At 43.6% G+C, this 18,386-nt stretch overlaps 1 non-coding gene across 1 annotated transcript; it reads right to left on the bottom strand.

Annotated features, from left to right (window-relative positions):
* Positions 1-13,640: 13,640 nt before the first annotated feature.
* Positions 13,641-13,715, bottom strand: Trnat-ugu (transfer RNA threonine (anticodon UGU)). The gene has a single exon. It is a non-coding gene; the product is annotated as a tRNA-Thr (tRNA).
* Between the last annotated feature and the right edge of the window lie 4,671 nt (positions 13,716-18,386).

The following is an 18,386-nucleotide window of genomic DNA, read 5'->3' as shown; positions in this document are numbered from 1 at the left end:
ATAGCTCTGAGGAATTAGAAGATTGTCTGGGATTCATAATCAAAAACGATCGTGAAAAAAAAAGTTCGATATATTCTGAAAGTCACAGATAAAAAAAAAGAATCCACACAATCCAACTGCCAGAGCAGTTCAGGGTGTAATGCGCTGATACAACTATAAATGTTCAAATTAAATGTATAAGTGAATGCTCGCCATAATTTGATGAATATGCTCATCAAACGCCACGCTAAATAATGGTAGAATGTCTGTCCTGCGACGGCACGTGAAAATACGACATACGCAAACTGAAGACAGATAATTAAAGTCATCCCAGAATTTACACTTCACTCGAAAACTATTTCATGGTTACGCGTATCCCGAGTAACTTATTACGGCATCCGAGGCTGTTTATAGCAATGATACCGACGCGACGTGACTCCCGACACAGGTGGAGTGCTATTCAGCATCTGGAGAGAACTGGGGCCTTCCTCTCTCGCGCAGCGTTCTTATATATAAAGCCGCGGTGCGGACAGCTAAGGGAACGTCTGATCAAATCGGCTCTCCCAACTAGTCGCTGGGCTAGTAATGCACAACTTCAAGTCATTGAATAAATCATAGCTTCTTTTGCTGATGGCCGATGAAGCTCTCAATTTAAATGTGCATTCAGCACACAGATAAGTAATCATAATACAAGTCTGACGTGGCTAAGTAAAATATTTTGGGCGAGAGAATTAATTTAATTACAGTACACGCAGTAGACGAGCTCTGAACTTGCCTTTTGGAGATACGCTATCGCTACAGTTATATAGTTATTCAATTGAAACTTCTCACATCTTTATGATCATAGCGGATCTCCATTCTACTTAAATGTAAACATCCTAGTCTTATTTATTAGCCTACTTAATCTATCTTGCTTCCTTAATTTATAAGACAAAAACCAGAAAATATTGAATTTCAACTAAAATCTTAATTTGTGAGATCCAAAGTACTGTTTCCATTAAATTATTATGAAAAAGGAATCTGAATATAAATTTTTAAGTCTCTAGCTCTTTTCTGTTGCGCCAATGATTTTTACAGAAAAACGTCCAAATTTTGAAAATGGTTAAAGTTATTGAACTGACATTCAACACATATTAATTTAGTATTACTCCTGACATGCTAGAACCGTTTCAGGCTATTTACTTGATTTTTAAAGTATTGTGCAATATTTATGACGTCAGAGCTAGGCTGGCACACAATGGAAAGACTGATGTGAATTTTATACGGCGTGAGTAGGCTGCTTCCCTACATGACGGAGTGTCTTTATTATGAAAACGGCGAAATGACTGATTGCCTATACTAGTAGAGGTTTGAACGCCAGTGGAAATGAGACGGCTGGCGGAACTGAAGCCCTGGGTGGAAGACCCACACAGGAAATAGGAAGACGGACGTCGTAGCAGCCAAGCGCTGGAGCACAATAGCGTCGCAGCTGGCCAGTTTGGTAGCCGAACCGGAAGGATTATACTTCGGAAACGCTGAAAAACTTGAACGCAGGTGAGAGGAATGAAGAAGCGGCACCTCGGAAACCACGAAGCCTGTGTTATTTCCAAGGATTTTTATTCAGAAGCGTACCATTGTACGAGTATAGGTTTTTCCTCGCAAACTTTCCGCGCTGGACGACAAAAGACTAAAATATGGTTGGTCGGCGTTTGGAAGAATCTGTAGAGAGGGAGAATATTCCGTGGTTTCGGGAATATGATTCGTTTTCGGAATTACGAGGGTGGGGAGGCGGGCCTTGCTGGGAAGCCAGCAGTGGAGAGACGAGTTCGAAGCGTTTCGAGCTCCCGTGTGTGACGGTCACTCGATATCAGCTGTGTTGATACAGACGGACTTGCTGTCTTTGCTCTCAGGAGAGCTTAGAACAGTTAGGCACTGCACTGTTGCGAACCTATACGATTCTGGACTTCACCTCCGGGTTGGAAGTCGTCGGTGAGTACGCAGCGTTCAGTAATTGAGAGCACTTCTTCTGCCTATACTTACGTTGAGACATTATCTGAACTCCGTCCTTGTGGCTTGGAGTTCGCGTTTCTCGTCTGTAGAACACAGAGAGGAGAAGACAGTATTAGAATATATTAGTCAGAGGATCGCCTTCTGCCGTCCTAGTGTTTGAAAGAATTTATTTGTGGCTGGAGTTCTTCCATCGTCGCAGACGTGTACGAGAACCATCACGCCGACGCACCAGACGCAGGACATACGGTGATATTGTTAATTGCTTCGGCTTATTAGGACTATCAAGCAAAACAGGTGTGATCAATTTAGTTAATTTCCACTGAGGTTCCACACCACCGTAGATCACCTTTGAAAGTAGTGTCTTCTAGTGTTTGGTACATAGATGATGTCAGTCATTTCACGTTATTGATATTAGATCGCGCAGTCATTATAAGGGGCAAAGTTGGGCAATTGATTAGTAATTTTAGTTAGGAAACGTAAGCTTTGTAATATAAGGTTTCTTTTATTCTACAATAAATATATAAGCAGGAACAACGTTTATCATTTAGTAGGATTAATTTCCTTCATCATTCGTTTTTGTTTGGATGTAATTTATAGAATTAAGAGATCCTAAGATCTGCTTCAAGGGGTAGTCAGGCAGGGCCAAATCTTCATTTTAGCGTTTATTATCATTGGGGGAAGTGGCAACAAAACGACTATTCACGTTGGTGTGTAAAATGTATGCGTCTGGCGATATACCATCTGACTTTCGGAAAAGCATCGTCCACACAATTCCGAAGACGGCAAGAGCTGACAAGTGCGAGAATTATCGCACTATCAGCTTAACAGCTCATGCATCTAAGCTGCTTACAAGAATAATATTCAGAAGAATGGAAAAGAAAATTGAGAATGCGCTAGGTGACGATCAGTTTGGCTTTAGGTAAAGTAAAGGGACGAGAGAGGCAATTCTGACGTTACGGCTAATAATGGAAGCAAGGCTAAAGAAAAATCAAGACACTTTCATAGGATTTGTCGACCTGGAAAAATCGTTCGACAATATAAAATGGTGCAAGCTGTTCGAGATTCTGAAAAAAGTAGGGGTAAGCTATAGGGAGAGACGGGTCATATACAATATGTACAACAACCAAGAGGGAATAATATGAGTGGACGATCGAGAACGAAGTGCTCGTATTAAGAAGGGTGTAAGACAAGGCTGTAGCCTTTCGCCCCTACTCTTCAATCTGTACATCGAGGAAGCAATGATGGAAATAAAAGAAAGGTTCAGGAGTGGAATTAAAATACAAGGTAAAAGGATATCAGTGATACGATTCGCTGATGACATTGCTATCCTGAGTGAAAGTGAAGAAGAATTAAATGATATGCTGAACGGAATGAACAGTCTAATGAGTACACAGTATGGTCTGAGAGTAAATCGGAGAAAGACGAAGGTAATGAGAAGTAGTAGAAATGAGAACAGCGAGAAACTTAACATCAGGATTGATGGTCACGAATCAATGAAGTTAAGGAATTCTGCTACCTAATCAGTAAAATAACCAATGACGGACGGAGCAAGGACGACATCAAAAGCATACTCGCTATGGCAAAAAAGGCAATTCTGGGCAAGAGAAGTCTACTAATATCAGATACCGGCCTTAATTTGAGGAAGAAATTTCTGAGGATGTACGTCTGCAGTACAGCATTGTATGGTAGTGAAACATGGACTGTGGGAAAACCGGAACAGAAGAGAATCGAAGCATTTGAGATGTGGTGCTATAGACGAATGTTGAAAATTAGGTGGACTGATAAGGTAAGGAATGAGGAGGTTCTACGCAGAATAGGAGAGGAAAGGAATATGTGGAAAACACTGATAAGGAGAAGGGACAGGATGATAGGACATTTGCTAAGACATGAGGGAATGACTTCCATGGTACTAGAGGGAGCTGTAGAGGGCAAAAACTGTAGAGGAAGACAGAGATTGGAATACGGCAAGAAAATAATTGAGGACGTAGGTTGCAAGTGCTACTCTGAGATGAAGAGGTTAGCACAGGAAAGGAATTCGTGGCGGGCCGCATCAGACCAGTCAGTAGACTGATGACCAAAAAAAAAAAAAATTCTCCGTTGCGCACATTCAGTTTATAGCCGCCTGGAGCAGCATCTTGGAACATAAATGTGCATGGCCAGGCCACCTCACGTGTTCCTACATTTCTCTGGAATCTAAGCTGATCTTCCCTGAAGTTAGCTTCTTCCAGTTTTTCCACTCTTCTGTAAATAATTCTTGACAATATTTTCTAACCATGACGTATTAAACTATTCACACCTTGAGAGGTGGCATGAGCCCCCTCTCATATTGCTATCTTACTCTGAGTAATTAGATTTTCCTCTCTAATTGCATGTGGTGAAAAGTTGCTATTCCGTCACACGCAGACTTCCCACGCAGCGTTTCTCGTCACCCGGGTGGTCCAGTGACAGGCAGGCTCTGCTGATTTTGAAAGGGTAAGCCGACGGGTGTGAGGGAGTCGATTGGATGCTTTCCAGAAGCCGACATTGTCATAAGAGCGGGAGCGACTCGCCCAGATGGGCCGGAGGGGGCGGCTGGGCTAGAGGTTCTGTTACTTCGCAGAAACTTTGTGAAAACACTTTCTGGCGGGCTACCAGCGAGGCGTGGGAATGACTTGTGTTCCCAGGCAGTCTTGGCGGGCAAATTCCCGCGTTTTCTGCAAAATCGTAACTGTGATTGGCGTGCTCAGGGCATAGCACCATGACGTAGCAAAATCGGCGCACAAATTGGCGCCAAGAATCTCCATTGGTGAAATGGTAGTGCTTCGGCAATAGAGTGGAATTTTCCGCCGGTTTTCTAATTGCTTATTGCAACGTTTAACCACGGCGAGTGTCGTGTAGGCGGGAATGTTCTGTGTTCGGTTTGTACGGGTGTTCTTGATAGAGTCGGCTCTCGCCTTTCGGTCAGAGTAGGTTACAAGACCGCTCTCGCTACTCTGGACAGCCTGCCTTCCGTTGTCTGTCTAATATACTTTTATTTGATTGTAACTGTTTGACGAAGCTACTGAATTTTCGACTTCAACGTAACTTTCCGAGTACAGTTGGCAGTTGAGCGTTCTGCGTACAAGCGGCCTATGTTGTCTGTCTTGAGCAGTTTTGGCTAAAGTTGACTGTATCGGAGTTACTGTGTGACTTCGCTTGTTAAAATCAATCACTGTACTGTCAGTGATTGTATGGCGGGCCTTCTTCGTCTCCCTCAGAGGCAATTTGTGTTGCTAGGAAGTCTTTCGTCTGGAACAACCAGACCAGAAGAATTTGTTTCGGGCTATACTCGCGACATTATCATCATCACGACGGGACGACGAAGCAACCAGCCATCGCCTCCGGTATGCCAGATCGTGTCCTTGCAGTTAAGAAGACAGCTTGGTAATGTACGTCCGCAGCACCGCCAAAGCAGCCAATTTTGCTAGGTGATAATCAGAGCTCAGCAGAGCGCGCCTGTTCGTCTTTTCTAACTTTGTTCAGTGTTGGGTGTGCATTGTCTGAGATATCACTACTGTAGCATCAATTAATGTTGGGTTGGCTGGGTGTTTCTCTTAAGATTTGAGTTGCAAGGAATTGGCTCCACATACCACTTGGTCATAAATGTCACAATCTAGTTTATGGACAACTTCACCTTCACAGCCTTTACTTGAGTATCCAATTTGATGTATTGTAAATGTTTCGTGTGTTTTGTTTATTATTTTGAGTTTAGTCATAATAAATCAAATTGTTATTTTGGACGGAACTTTCATTGCGTTAATCGGTAGAGCAACCCTTTCATTTCTCACTACGTTAATGAAACTTTCCTTAATTTCTATCCAATTAGAATATTGCAGGTGCCAAACTCTTTTCTACTCCACTTGCAGGGTCGATTACAGTCAGTTCGCGTTTCTTCTTAATCCATGTGCAACAGCAAAAGTCGGAGTTGGAAAAGGTGGGGCTTAGAGCATTATTTCCATAGGAAGATTCGAGAAGAATTTAGTGTTAAATACACTGCTAGCCCCGGCACCTCGCAACCTATCGCCATCTGCTTTACTTGTTGTTGTTGTGGTCTTCAGTCCTGAGACTGGTTTGATGCAGCTCTCCATGCTACTCTATCCTGTGCAAGCTTCTTCATCTCCCAGTACCTACTGCAACCTACATCTTTCTAAATCTGCGTAGTGTATTCACCTCTTGGTTTCCCCCTACGATTTTTACCCTCGACGCTGCCCTCCAATACTAAATTGATGATCCCTTGATGCCTCAGAACATGTCCTACCAACCGATCCCTTCTTCTGGTCAAGTTGTGCCACAAACTTCTCTTCTCCCCAATCCTATTCAATACTTCCTCATTAGTTATGTGATCTGCCCATCTAATCTTCAGCATTCTTCTGTAGCATCACATTTCGAAAGCTTCTATTCTCTTCTTGTCCAAACTATTTACCGTCCATGTTTCGCTTCCATACATGGCTACACTCCATACAAATACTTTCAGAAGCGACTTCCTGACACTTAAATCTATACTCGATGTTAACAAATTTCTCTTCTTCAGAAACGCTTTGCTTGCCGTTGCCAGTCTACATTTTATATCCTCTCTACTTCGAGCATCATCAGTTATTTTGCTCCCCAAATAGCAAAACTCCTTTACTACTTTAAGTGTCTCATTTCCTAATCTAATTCCCTCAACATCACCCGACTTAATTCGACTACATTCCATTATCCTCGTTTTGCTTTTGTTGATGTTCATCTTATATCCTCCTTTCAGGACACTGTCCATTCCATTCAACTGCTCTTCCAAGTCCTTTGCTGTCTCAGACAGAATTACAATGTCATCAGCGAACCTCAACGTTTGTATTTCTTCTCCATGGATTTTAATAGCTACTCCGAATTTTTCTTTTGTTTCCTTTACTGCTTGCTCAATATACAGATTGAATAGCATCGGGGAGAGGCTACAACCCTGTCTTACTCCCTTCCCAACCACTGCTTCTCTTTCATGCCCCTCGACTCTTATAACTGTCATTTGGTTTCTATACAAATTGTAAATAGCCTTTCGCTCCCTGTATTTTACCCCTGCCACCTTTAGAATTTGGAAGAGTGTATTCCAGTCAACATTGTCAAAAGCTTTCTCTAAGTCTACAAATGCTAGGAACGTGGTTTGCCTTTCCTTAATCTTTCTTTTAAGATAAGTCGTAAGGTCAGTATTGCCTCACGTGTTCTAGTATTTCTACGGAATCCAAACTGATCTTCGCCGAGGTCGGCTTCTACTAGTTTTTCCATTCGTCTGTAAAGAATTCGTGTTAGTATTTTGCAGCTGTGGCTTATTAAACTGATTGTTCGGTAATTTTCACATCTGTCCACACCTGCTTTCTTTGGGAGAGAACGGAAATTATTAAAGAAATTAAAGGGTAGTATCACCGATGCAGGAAATTTCCTGTTTCGCTTACTCCACATACAGCCGCAGCGTTGTAAATAACAGTTCAACGTGAAGGGGATGAAGTTTTTGAAGACAGGCTGAATTTTCGGGACACGGATGGCGGGCTCCGCTGTGAAGCCCAAGCGTGACTGCCCTAACGGCGCCGCACAATCGCCTGTATAGAGGACGAGGTCGTAAGTTAGACGGGAGGTGGAGAGCAGCCGGTGTGGAGGCGGGCTGCCGGAAGAGGCTCGTCCTGGCGCCAGCGGAGCGCAGCGCGGCCCGCCGGCGGGCGTGTCCCCGCCTCGGTGCAGCCACAGCCTAACATAACAGTCGCGACACTTCGCCTCGATTTTGTTGCCTACTGCGCCAGCAGCCGAGCAGCGCCCCAAGCGGCGGGTAGGTTGAACTGTGAGTTCGGCGCGATCGTGAAAGCGAATAGTGATTGATTATTTTCATTTATACAATGGTAGCGCAATAAATTGCGGCAACAACAGGAAGGAGACACCACAGCTGTCTCTTTTAGGTTTCCTAAGGATCCTGAGAGGTATATACCATCATGTTACTAAACTGTATCGTCAGGATTCACTTGAAAACTATATGTGTATAAATGATGAATGTATCGTTTTAGGAGCAGAAAATGGCTTGTTAATAGCAGACGAGAAGACCTTATGAAGAAAGACCCAGTTTACCTGCATAATAATATTAGGTTTTGTCCGCTACATTTCGAAGAAAACCAGTTCATGAACGCAGACAATAACAGACTCGTGTGGAATGCAGTACCCACACTGTTTGACATCCTAAATAAGCCACCTCAACTGACGATGAAGAGGAAACTGCCACAAAGATTCGACAGTCAATCTAAAGCTGTAAAACAGTCGTATGACACAGAAGCAGCCAGTTCAGCTCTCCACGTATCAGTGCCAGATTCGTGCGAATCGTCACCACAGACGTGCTTTGACGATAAAGTGGTTAGATTAAGTGCAGCTGTTCCTGTCTTACAAAAGCGTGTGAAGTGTCAGAATGTGCAGATCGAGCGAAACTATTACGGGACAATGAAAATGCCTACAGACAGCTTGTTTGAAAATTATTCAAATATTTGGGTTTTCGTGAAATGTAATGTAATCAGCTCATTATAATGTTTTCAGCATATTTCTGCCACTATTTGGCAGTTGCTTTACCCACTTTGAATAATATAGCCGGCCGCGGTGGTCTAGCGGTTCTGGCGCTGCAGTCCGGAACCGCGGGACTGCTACGGTCGCAGGTTCGAATCCTGCGTCGGGCATGGGTGTGTGTGATGTCCTTAGGTTAGTTAGGTTTAAGTAGTTCTAAGTTCTAGGGGACTTATGACCTAAGATGTTGAGTCCCATAGTGCTCAGAGCCATTTTGAATAATATAAAGATTAAGGTCGTACTTGTGGCGACAGGCAACAATCACACACACAGTAGGCCTACAGAACGATAAACGAGCTGTCGATCGCTTTTGCATGTAGAGGTACATGTCTGTGCTTCTTACATGTGAATCTGTTTGTTTATATTCTTTTGATATCAACGTGGTAAGCTGCAATTCTGTCCAATGTCACAAGTGTTTCTTCACGAATGTGTTGTAGCTTGCCACTCTATTCATGGTTTTTGTCCATACTTGCGCTTATTTTAGAATCATTAATAGAAACATATATGCCTTCCGATACTAAACAAACTCTTGGAGGCAAGAAAATAACTCGAATAATTCTGAAATTACGTAGGAAATGATTGTAAACAAACATTATGCTTACAACGCGTCTGACGTTCACCTTACACGCCGCTTGGAGCGCGAGTGTCGCTCCATCTGTCAAACGGCAACAACTTTTACAGTAGTGAGTGTCGCGACTGTTATGTTAGACTGTGGTGCAGCGCAGAGCGGCGCGCCAGCACGCTAGTGCAGCCATCGCCCGCGGCGCGGCGCCGGGGGGCCCCAGTGGCGGGCGAGTCCTCCGCCGCGCCCCAGTCTGTCGCTGCCACCGCTCCGACGCGCGCGGAGCGAGCTCTCGTGCGCACGCGACACGCCTGCCCGTGCCGCACCACACCTCCCGCTGTCTCATTAGGCGTCGCGAGAGCGACTCCGGAGCACGGTAACCCGGTCGCGTTCGTCGCCGGCCGAACCGGACACCCCTTACGAGCTCTGCAGATTAGAAACACAGTAGCTGTTGGACGTATCTTCTCGTAATCGAAGATCGTCATCATTAATATTGTGTGCCTAGCAAACTAACCTTCATCCTGTACCACAACTACTCTACTACTGGCGATTCTTCAGTCGATCTCGCCGGTAACAGAAACTCGGACCGTGTCTGCCGATTCCGTCGAACTGTAAACGACCTACCAAGCGCCTAGATCTGTGTGGATATCGTACTGACAGACACTGTACGCGACATCGTCAGTAGCAGCAGCAAAAAGCTGAACAGGAAACGACCTATCCAAAGACTGACTGGGTGCCAATTTTACAGGCGTCATCGGTAATCAGCTTCACTGGCAACAGATTAGGACCACAGCCATATCTGTGGTTCTGTCCCTCCGAAAACGACCTGTCAAAGGATTTGGCTCCAAGCGGACACACCACCAGCAAGAACTACAGGAAGACGAAGTATTTTTAGAGTAGAAACTTCTCGACAAATTCATCAGTAACGAACAGTGGGCGTGATACGCTGGTGAAGCGTCTAAAGTGACCTGTCACACAGTTGGCTGCAGTTGGACATTGTACTAGCAACACCTGCAGGAAGACGAAGTAGCGACAAGTACCAGCCTCTCGGCAAATTTACCAGTACTACGTGCACTAGCGGACTGTAGACGTCATCCACCGGTGAAGCGTCTAAAGTGACCTGTCAAAAAGTTGGACTTTGTATTAGCAACATCTACAGGAAGACGAACTAGCGACAAGTACCAGCCTCTCGGCAAATTTACCAGTAAGTTACGTGCACTAGCGGACTGTGGACGTGATCCACCGGTGAAGCGTGCAAAGTGTTTCGAAATACGACTGCTTTCGAGGTGACGAACACGTTTGACGGAAGCTGCTCCACAGAGCTGATTGATCCGTTCTGAAAAATCATCCACCGCCACTCTGAAGAGAGGAGACAGCTGCAGCAGTCACTCTACTCCCGGAGGGGCGCCGGTCAGGTCACTGAGCTCTCTCGGTGTGAAGTCCGGAAGGCCGGCACGTATTGCTACCGGCGGCGTGCGGCGCGCCGTCGTTAAGTGCACACGAGCCGACGCGCTACCGCCGACAGCCACCTGCGGTGTCCCAAGTCCGTGGCGTCGCTTCGCAGCGTCGGTTTCTTCTTCCCGCGCCGGCGCGGCGTCGTGTGATGTGACACCGGCCGGCTGCCGCCGAGATGCCGTGGCTCACCTCCCTGCTGTGTGGACTGGCGCCGCGCAGGAGGAAGAAGAAGCCGCGACTAGCCATCAGCCCGCCGCTGCACCTGTTGCTCAAGGTACGCACCGGCTCTCACCCCTCACTCACCTGCGTAGCGTTGCTGACAGCTGCGATACATCTACACGAGGTGTATCACGGTTAAAAGTGAAAACTGTCGCAGGTCAAAGTATACGATAACAGAAGCAAACACGTTCCAGTGAGCATGGATGCGCAAGCGAGTGCGCGTTTCCAAATTGCCATTGGCTTCAGAGTGACGTAATGACTTCGTTTTTGAAATAACTTTAAGTCCGTGATGCTGTACAAACTTGCAGGGACGATGAGGAGGAGTAAATCCATCATATGAGATTAGGGACGAAATGACTTCGTTTTTGAAATAACTTTAAATCCGTGATGCTGTACAAACTTGCAGGGACTATAGAGAGGAGTAAATCCATCATATGAGATTAGGGACGTAATGACTTCGTTTTTGAAATAACTTTAAGTCCGTGATGCTGTACAAACTTGCAGGGACGATGAGGAGGAGTAAATCCATCATATGAGATTAGGGACGAAATGACTTCGTTTTTGAAATAACTTTAAATCCGTGATGCTGTACAAACTTGCAGGGACTATAGAGAGGAGTAAATCCATCATATGAGATTAGGGACGTAATGACTTCGTTTTTGAAATAACTTTAAATCCGTGATGCTGTACAAACTTGCAGGGACGATGGAGAGGAGTAAATCTATCATATGAGATATTGCCATTGGCTTCAGAGTGACGTAATGACTTAGTTTCTCTAAAGTTGTTCTGGGTGTTTAGCTGTGTTATAGTTGAAGTAAAATACAGTGACGAGAGTCGTAGTTATTTTTGCAGGCAGCCTCTGTCCTGGTGACAAGCTGACGATGACCAATATAAACTGTTCCTAACGTTATCAAATCCTTTTGCCAGCATTCGCCTGGCTAGATGAAGTAGTGTTCAGTAGAAGAGACGCGTTTCACAGCAGCGAAGAAGAACAAGTGATCATAGTTCCTGGTATGCAGTTTAGAGGCCATGTTGACTAGACATTTTTGCTTCGAATGATCGTTCCTGTCATATTCCCAAATATTGATCACTCCTCCCGCGCCACCCTGTGTTACGATGCTGTAGCATTCTCCAGTCAGTACTGAGATACAAATTTTAAGAATAAAATTGCTACTTTGTGCCATTTCCTAGTTATTTCGCATTGAAGTTAGCCAGTCGGGGCGTCACATGTCCATGTTCAAGCAGCCTGCCAGGGGCGTTTCAGACAGTTTCTGGTCGTCGTATGTGTAACACGTTACGGTCGTAATTTCGTCTCGCGTTCACGGTTTTCACTAAAAACACACGTACCCGCCTATATTATAGCGTTTTCTACTCTCCTCATCAATAAACTTTCCTCGACATTCTCGTCAACGTAACTATATCAGCCACAGTTCCTTTTTTTTTTTTTTAGAAGCGACGTGGTTCTTTCTTTGTTTAACCATCCATCCCTTTGTAGCGTCAGGAAGAGGTCGTTTAGCAAACACGCAAGTAACTAGATTGAAATTATAATTATATTAATACCTTCAGCTGCTGACGGGCGTTGATATATATCAACGTTGTTGTTGTTGTTGTGGTCTTCAGTCCTGAGACTGGTTTGATGCAGCTCTCCATGCTACTCTATCCTGTGCAAGCTTCTTCATCTCCCAGTACCTACTGCAACCTACATCCTTCTGAATCTGCTTAGTGTATTCATCTCTTGGTCTCCCCCTACGATTTTTACCCTCCACGATGCCCTCCAATACTAAATTGGTGATCCCTTGATGCCTCAGAACATGTCCTACCAACCGATCCCTTCTTCTGGTCAAGTTGTGCCACAAACTTCTCTTCTCCCCAATCCTATTCAATACTTCCTCACTAGTTATGTGAGCTACCCATCTAATCTTCAGCATTCTTCTGTAGCACCACATTTCGAAAGCTTCTATTCTCTTCTTGTTCAAACTATTTACCGTCCATGTTTCACTTCCATACATGGCTACACTCCATATAAATACTTTCAGAAATGACTTCCTGACACTTAAATCTATATTCGATGTTAACAAATTTCTCTTCTTCAGAAACGCTTTCCTTGCCATTGCCAGTCTACATTTTATATCCTCTCTACTTCGACCATCATCAGTTATTTTGCTCCCCAAATACCAAAACTCCTTTACTACTTTAAGTGTCTCATTTCCTAATCTAATTCCCTCAGCATCACCCGACTTAATTCGACTACATTCCATTATCCTCGTTTTGCTTTTGTTGATGTTCATCTTATATCCTCCCTTCAAGACACCATCCATTCCGTTCAACTGCTCTTCCAAGTCCTTTGCTGTCTCTGACAGAATTACAATGTCATCGGCGAACCTCAAATTTTTATTTCTTCTCCATGGATTTTAATACCTACTCCGAATTTTTCTTTTGTTTCCTTTACTGCTTGCTCAATATACAGATTGAATAACATCGGGGAGAGGCTACAACCCTGTCTTACTCCCTTCCCAACCGGTGCTTCCCTTTCATGTCCCTCGACTCTTATAACTGCCATCTGGTTTCTGTACAAATTGTAAATAGCCTTTCGCTCCCTGTATTTTACCCCTGCCACCTTTAGAATTTGAAAGAGAGTATTCCAGTCAACATTGTCAAAAGCTTTCTCTAAGTCTACAAATGCTAGAAACGTAGGTTTGCCTTTACTCAATCTTTCTTCTAAGATAAATCGTAAGGTCAGTATTGCCTCACGTGTTCCAGTATTTCTACGGAATCCAAACTTATCTTCCCCGAGGCCGGCTTCTACTAGTTTTCCATTCGTCTGTAAAGAATCAACGGGGCAGGTGACAATGTGTGCCCCGACCGGGTCTCGAACCCGGGATCTCCTGCTTACATGGCAGACGCTCTATCCGTCTGAGCCACCGAGGGCACACACGATAGTGCGACTGCAGGGACTATCTCGCGCACGCCTCCCGCGAGACTCACATTCTCACCTTGTATGTCCACACACTACATTCGTAGTGTCCCACCCCACCACACTCATTACTCGTGGAAGACATTCTTACCAAGTCCGGTAAGCCTTCGGGTCATGGCCGGTATTGCCAGAACTATATACTTACATGGATATGATGTCTGTTCTTTCAGACATGTCCGAAAGAACAGACACCATATCCATGTAAGTATACGCAAGGAACTATCCATCTGGACTACAGGTTCGCACATTATTTAAAACAGGGCAGCTGTCTTCAGAGGTAGCAACTCTCAAGTCCCATCCAGTCAACCTCGTTTTAGTCTTCCACTGTTTGCTTATAACCGGTTCAACTGCAGGTCGAGATGGTTCCTTTGAAAACGCTGCACTCGTGTTTATACGCCCCCGTAGTTCAGCTCCGTCTCGGTTAAACGTCCATATCGAACGATGCTGTTACCACTGTATGTGCTGCTACTGCTGAATAATGTCCCTCACGTACAAAGACAAATGAAGCCAAGTGCGACGTTCGTGATGGGTCACACAATCTTTTGGTTTTCCGATTTTTGTGTAGCAGTGTAGATGGGACGTGCATTGTATGGATTGCTGTGCTGATACGTGATATGACATGTGATTAATAATTGAGCTTTTCGTGAGCATTACTTTATATTCCACCTACATACAACTTATTAGTTTTTGTGCATTTTTTTTAGCTTTATTTGTTTTGGTACAGATAGCTAGACGATGGTACAATACCGAAACCGGTAGTAATGAAAGAACATTAATACAGTTGGGTGTCACGCATTTCGTGATATATATTAATGCTATGAAAATTGACGGCAGAAAGTGTTCATTTCGCTGATCAGCCAAAGAGGAAATGAAATGTGCCAAACTTATTAAATGGTCCGAAAACTAGAAGTAGGAATAAACAATAAAAGAATTTTGTCTCCGTATGCCAGGTTGTATACTAAGAACACGGGTGAGTTGACATTAGTAACGGAACATCGCGGTGTGGTTGTTAAGGTATTCGTGAAGTATATCGGAGGGGGCATGTTTAAAATAACTGGCTACCCACTACGACTGTGAACTCCGGGGTTCCCTATAAATTCCTTCATTCGAAAGCTTCAGAAATACCGCCCTCAGTTTCCTGTCTCCCCATCGTCCACCTGAGTTACTGTGCCCATATTTAATGACTGGTGCCAGTGTTTAAACTATACCCCATCTACTTTGTTGTTACCCTTCGGCAGTATGGAGCGCAAGTCATGTTGTTTAGCAACAAGAGTTCTGAAAGACAAAGCACAGTAAGATGCATGGCGAATGAGCCACCGTAGGCACCTCTTGCAGCCACATCGCAGCAGCCAGATCCGAATCAGCTGGTCCTCGCCGAGGGATGCCGGAAATACTCGTCAGCAACAGGTGTTCGAGGCGACTAAAGCACGCATGTGTTCACTGTCCATGCAGCTGCTGTCGCATCTTCCCATGTTGACGAATATCCATCAGTAGTTGCGTACGAAGACCAGTTCCTCAGTCGCTCGTTCTTTGGATAACATTTCAGTGCCAACTTGAATGCAAAATTTTTCAGTGTACCCCATGTGAATTCGCAGCTGAGGCGCTTTGATCTGAACTGCAACGATATTAGTGCTTATTGTAATGATTTGTACATACGTTGCGCCCAGAGCTCTATTTTTGCCATCTTTTCAGTGAACAAACCACAATACGGCGAGCTTATGTTTGAGACCAATGAAGCAATATGTTCGACCGTGTAGTTGTACTTATGCCTTGCTGAACCTAACACATGACACCAAACATTGTTGGTAGCACGGAATACCAGACCAATTTAATCACAAAAATGTACATGACCTTTGATATTGAAATAGTGAGAATGATACAGTAAATAAATGGCTGGATATTTCCTGTAGGGACAATATCTTCAGTCATTTCCCTACCTACATATTTTTAAATGGAGCCGGCCGGTGTGGCCAAGCGGTTAAAGGCGCTACAGTCTGGAACCGCGTGACTGCTACGGTCGCAGGTTCGAATCCTGCCTCGGGCATGGATGTGTGTGATGTCCTTAGCTTAGTTAGGTTTAAGTAGTTCTAAGTTCTAGGGGACTGATGACCTTAGAAGTTAAGTCCCATAGTGCTCAGAGCCATTTGAACCATTTAAATGGTACGATCTACTTCTTTAAGGTCACTCAATGTTTTGTTGAAAGAGCGTATGCCACATGTTACTGTGTCCAGAGAAAAATTTTCCATAATAGTGGACAGCAATTTGGTGAATGTAAAACAGAAAGCCTCCATTCACATGCAATCACCATTTTTAATCAGCCGAAAATGTGCTGTGTTTGGAGACTTCAGACCCACATGTTGAATATCTGCTGCTGTCTTTGCGAAACTTACAGCAGCAAACGAAAACGAACGTTACACCCCGTGACGCCACTGAAAGCTGGCAAAAAGTTCATCATGAAATTAATAAACCCGCAGAAGTCAGTAACTCTGGTCTTACAACAAAATATCGATCATTTGGTGGGCTGTTACAAAAGAACTGATTAGTTTACTCACTACCTCTCCCAGCTTCTACGTCATTCTTGATGCTAATTAATGTTTTAAGCATCTTTAACATATTGCCCTTCACTAAGAAGTACAAGATGAAGAATGATTGCTGAAAATCTGCATTGATCTAGAGAACTGAGTAAATCGATGATCATTAGCTAATTTGACAGCGCTTACCCTCAATTTGCTGTATTTTGACACAAGTCGGTATTGCGTATTTGTGACAAGTTCTGTAACTTCGAATTTCCAGCAGTTGAGGGTTGAATAACACTTAGGCCGTTTTTTGTTCTGCTGATTTTTATTTGTATGAACTAGTTTTCGGCTTATTAGGCCATATTCAGGTAACTACTGGCTATTGTTTACAAGGAACTTGTGTTCTTACGAACCAAACATTTTGGACTAAGAAACAACGCACTTCCATACGATCTTTAGTTGTGATGTGGTCTTTGGAATTCTCAAACGGGTCTTTTTTGTTTTTTTGTTCTGTAAAACTGTTCTTTAACATCAAAAATCATATTTTATGGTTTGTCATTACCAAGTATGGCAACAATTAGAATTATTTAAAATACACATTATTACAAATTTACAATTTTTTGCTATTTGTTGTGAACAGTTGCACTGGACATTAATTGTTGGTTGTACAACAGCAACGTTTTCTTTGGCGCTTACATTTTTTTTATTAGAAAATTGTGCATTAATATATATATATATATATATATATATATATATATATATATATATATATATATATATATATATATATATATACAATTGAGTTACAGTTAGGAATGTAAACGCATAAAGGCTATTACATTATATTGGGGTGTGAATTTGTTTACTATTGGGACACTTTGTGGTTAGTAGCAGGTTTACTTTATTGTGTAAAGTTAACGGTGGGGATGTGCTCAGTTGCAATTGGTCATTTAGAACCAGCTGGGGATTTAGGGCTAAGTGTTTGTTAATTTCAAATGCTTTTAGTAGGCTGAGTTTTCTGCTTTTGTTGGCGGTATGTAGCACTTCTGTGTGTGTTAGACACTTGTGTCCTTCTTTGAGCACATGTTCAGAAAATATGGAGTCTGATTTATTTAATCTCCAGCTGCGTTCATGTTCAGTCAACCTTGTTGATAAGCCCTGGCCCGTTTGACCAATGTACAGTTTATTGCAGTCAGTGCAGATTATTTTGTAGACTCAACTGTTGCTTAGTTTATCTGTTTTGTCCTTACTGTTGAATAGGAGATTAGCTGTAGTACCTCTTACATAAAATGATGTTTTATAGTTTTGGGCTTTTAGTGTTTTGGATAGTTTGTCTGGTAGCTTACCTAGGTATGGTATAGTGCACCAGTTGGTTTTTTTGGTGTAGTTGTTATTGCAGAGGGGGCATAAATGTAAGGCAAGATTTTCCTTCATGGTTTCTTGTGCAGGATTTTGTCAACTAATTCCAGAAATTTCTTGAAAAACAACATCTGACCTAATGACAAGTGACAAACGTAACTGACGCACTGAATCGTGTTCTCAGACCCTCACAAATATGCCACTGCTTCCCTACGTAAATGCCTATTCAAATTTGCAAGGAAACGCAAAATTTGAGGTATTTTTATGGAACAGAGTTCCACATGACGGGTCAGCTTTTATTGTGAGACTGCTCGTCCTGTTGTGGGTGTATAACGGTAACACGCCTCTGCATTCGTATGTAGTGTGAAGGCGTTGTGTAGACGTAAGCTGTATTTATCGCACGTTCCTCGCGTGAGCTCAGCTGCACGTATGGAAGCTCCCAGATGTCACTAGGTCGTCTGACATTGACCTTGAGGAAGGACGTGCACAGCGTCACAAGTGCTGTTTGCGACACGGAGCACCCTTGCGTCAGATGCGAGCACGTTGACGGGCACGCGTGGCTTAAAGGTAGTCGAATTTGCAACGATGATGCGAGCCTAGAACATAACGGAGTTCGGAAATCTTGTAAGTCTTTTCCGTGATTCACGAGATCAATTACACGAATTTAGATACATTTGGCGGGTGACTATGATAAAAGTCTAAGTCTCTGTTCAGATTTTTAACACTTCCCCCCTTTATCACATCTTTCGCT

The sequence above is a fragment of the Schistocerca cancellata genome, chromosome 6 (assembly GCF_023864275.1).
Source record: "Schistocerca cancellata isolate TAMUIC-IGC-003103 chromosome 6, iqSchCanc2.1, whole genome shotgun sequence".
NCBI lineage: Eukaryota > Metazoa > Arthropoda > Insecta > Orthoptera > Acrididae > Schistocerca > Schistocerca cancellata.
Note: the sequence above shows the minus strand (reverse complement) of the source record. Positions and strands in the feature narration are given on the sequence as shown.